The sequence below is a fragment of the Galeopterus variegatus genome, unplaced genomic scaffold (assembly GCF_000696425.1).
Source record: "Galeopterus variegatus unplaced genomic scaffold, G_variegatus-3.0.2 Scaffold7770, whole genome shotgun sequence".
Classification (NCBI taxonomy): domain Eukaryota; kingdom Metazoa; phylum Chordata; class Mammalia; order Dermoptera; family Cynocephalidae; genus Galeopterus; species Galeopterus variegatus.
This window is the reverse complement of record NW_007733881.1, coordinates 65,898-69,181: the sequence shown is the minus strand read 5'-3', so window position 1 is coordinate 69,181 and position 3,284 is coordinate 65,898. Positions and strand designations below refer to the sequence as shown.

Sequence of the window (3,284 nt, the reverse complement as noted above, 5' to 3'; positions counted from 1 at the left end):
CGAGGGTTCGGATCCCACATACAGACCGGTTCCCGCTCACTGGTTGAGCAAGGTGCGGGTGCGACACTGAGGGTTGCGATCCCGGTCCAGTACGGGCACGACACTGAGGGTTGTGATCCCGGTCCAGTACGGGCGCGACACTGAGGGTTGCGATCCGTTGCCAGACACGGAAAAAAAAAAAGACAAAAACTGAAATCAGGATCTTAAAGGGATATTTGCGCTCCCATGTTCACTGCAGCCTTACTCACAATAGCCAACAGGTGGAAACAATCTAATTGCCCATCAACAGATGAATGGATAAAGAAAATGCTACATACACACCTATAATGAAATATCACTCAGCTTTTAAAAAAGAGGAAAATCCTATCAACATGGATGAAACTTATGGACATTATGCTAAGTGAAATAAGCCAGTCACTGAAGGACATATACAGCATGATTCCACGTATATGACATATCTAAAGGTATCAAACTCCGTGAAGCAGAAAGCAAAATGGTGATTGCCGGGGGCTGTGGGGAGGGTAACGGGAGCTGTTGTTCCATGGGTGTAGAGTTTTTCAGTCATGCAAGATGAATGAGTTCTAGAGAGCTGCTGCATCACACTGTGCTTATAGTTAACAATGTTGTACTGGACACTTAAAAATTTGTGGACTGGCCCCGTGGCGCACTTGGGAGAGTGAGGCACTGGGAGCGCAGCAGCACTCCTGCCGCGGGTTCAGATCCTATATACGGATGGCCAGTGTGCTCACTGGCTGAGCGTGGTGCGGACGACACCAAGCCAAGGGTTGTGATCCCCTTACCGGTCACACGCACACACAAAAAAATTGTTAAAAGGGTAGATTTCATGTTTTGTGTTTTTTTTTTACCACCATAAAAAATTTTCAGAATGCAAGTGAGAGAGTGACATTATTAAAGAAAAAATCTTGGAAAAAACACCCCTGTTTTCATAAACACACAATGGTTACTCATATCATTACACTATTTTGCACATTGTTTTGTTTCTTGGGCCTGGAGCTGCCTGTACTCTTTCTCCACCGTCCTGGCGGTTCACGTGAGAACTGCCACATGAGAGGCTGAGTAACACAGAGACAAGCACAGCTCTGGAGCCAGGCTGCTGCCAGCCAGACATGTGGCTCTGGGCTCCCACTTCCCTGGGCTTTATTTTTTTTATCTATAAAACGGCAATGATACCAATAATACCTTACCCCAGAGGGTAAGCTGGGAAGATTAAGTGAGTTAAAATCCATTTAGAACAATCAAAACAGGATCTGGCTCATAGTAGCATTCAATAAACATGAGCCATTACCATCAGCATAACGTATTTGACCGATCCTCCATTAATACCTGCGTTAGTATTGATATTAGTACTCCTGTTATGAACAGTGCTGCAATGAGCATCCTGCTACCAGGAGACCTTCCAGAGCAATCTTTCTTTTAGAGGCCATACTCCACACCACATTAAGCGTGATACAATGTACCCACATCCCACATAAATATTATCGCTGTGGCATACAATTTTTAAAAGTATTTTTAAGTCTTGCTTTTGAAGTTAGCTAAATGAAAGTGACAGTACAGGGCATCCCTGTCCCTTTCACAATCTTCTGGGAAAGCATCCAATATCTCGCCGTTAAGTGTGAGGTTTGCTGTAGATATGTAACAGAGACCCTTTATCAGATGAAGGAATTTCCCTTCTNACTGTGCTTATAGTTAACAATGTTGTACTGGACACTTAAAAATTTGTGGGCTGGCCCCGTGGCTCACTCGGGATAGTGAGGCACTGGGAGCGCAGCAGCGCTCCCGCCGCGGGTTCAGATCCTATATACGGATGGCCGGTGCACTCACTGGGTGAGCGCGGTGCAGATGACACCAAGCCAAGGGTTGCAATCCCCTTACCGGTCACACACACACACACACAGAACAAAATTTGTTAAAAGGGTAGATTTCATGTTTTGTGTTTTTTTTTTTTTTACCACCATAAAAAATTTTCAGAATGCAAGTGAGAGAGTGACATTATTAAAGAAAAAATCTTGTAAAAAACCCTGTGTTTTTTTTTTTACCCCCATAAAAAATTTTCAGAATGCAAGGGGGGGGGGGACATTTTTAAAGAAAAAATCTTGGAAAAAACCCTAGTTTTCATAAACACACAATGGTTACTCATATCATTACACTACTTTGCACATTGTTTTGTTTCTTGGGCCTGGAGCTGCCCTGTACTCTTTCTCCACCGTCCTGGTGGTTCACATGAGAACTGCCACATGAGAGGCTGAGTAACACAGAGACAAGCACAGCTCCGGAGCCAGGCTGCTGCCAGCCAGCCATGTGGCTCTGGGCTCCCTCTTCCCTGGGTTTTATTTTCTTTATCTATAAAACGGCAATGATACCAATAATACCTTACCCCAGAGGGTAAGCTGGGAAGATTAAGTGAGTTAAAATCCATTTAGAACAATCAAAACAGGATCTGGCTCATAGTAAGCATTCGATAAACATTAGCCATTACCATCAGCATAACGTATTTGACCGATCCTCCATTAATACCTGCGTTAGTATTGATATTAGTACTCCTGTTATGAACAGTGCTGCAATGAGCATCCTGCTACCAGGAGACCTTCCAGAGCAATCTTTCTTTTAGAGGCCATACTCCACACCACATTAAGCGTGATACAATGTACCCACATCCCACATAAATATAATCGCTGTGGCATACAATTTTAAAAAGTATTTTTAAATCTTGCTTTTAAAGTTAGCTAAATGAAAGTGACAGTACAGGGCATCCCTGTCCCTTTCACAATCTTCTGGGAAAGCATCCAATATCTCGCCGTTAAGTGTGAGGTTTGCTGTAGATATGTAACAGAGACCCTTTATCAGATGAAGGAATTTCCCTTCTATTCCTAATTTTCTAAAAATTGTCATCAAGAAAAGATATTTATCTTTACCNTACTAAGATGACCATATGCTCTTCCTACTTTTGTTAATGTGGTGAATTATTCTAATTGCTTACAACAGTTAAAACAACCTTGCATTCTTGGAATGAACTTCACTTGACACGATCTTTTTCATGTACCTCTGAATTTGACTTGCCAAGATTTTCCTCAGGATTTTTGCATGGAAGTTCCTGGGAGACTGACCTTTTAATTTTCCTGTCTTTTAATATCCTGGCCAGAATGAGGCAGCAAAGCTAGGCTGGGCTCTTAATGTGGGTTAAGAAAGTTTACCCTTTTTTAAATCTTTTTCTAGTCCCTGTAAGAATTTAGGTAAGATTGATGCTATTTCTTCTTTAAATGTTT

The 3,284-nt window shown here is 42.4% G+C and overlaps 1 protein-coding gene across 1 annotated transcript in view; it reads right to left on the bottom strand.

Annotated features, from left to right (window-relative positions):
• Nucleotides 1–3,284, bottom strand: part of LOC103607847 (cytospin-B-like) — a gene marked incomplete at its 5' end in the record, with an annotated part of 81,345 nt that overhangs the window by 14,660 nt on the left and 63,401 nt on the right. The window lies entirely within an intron of this gene.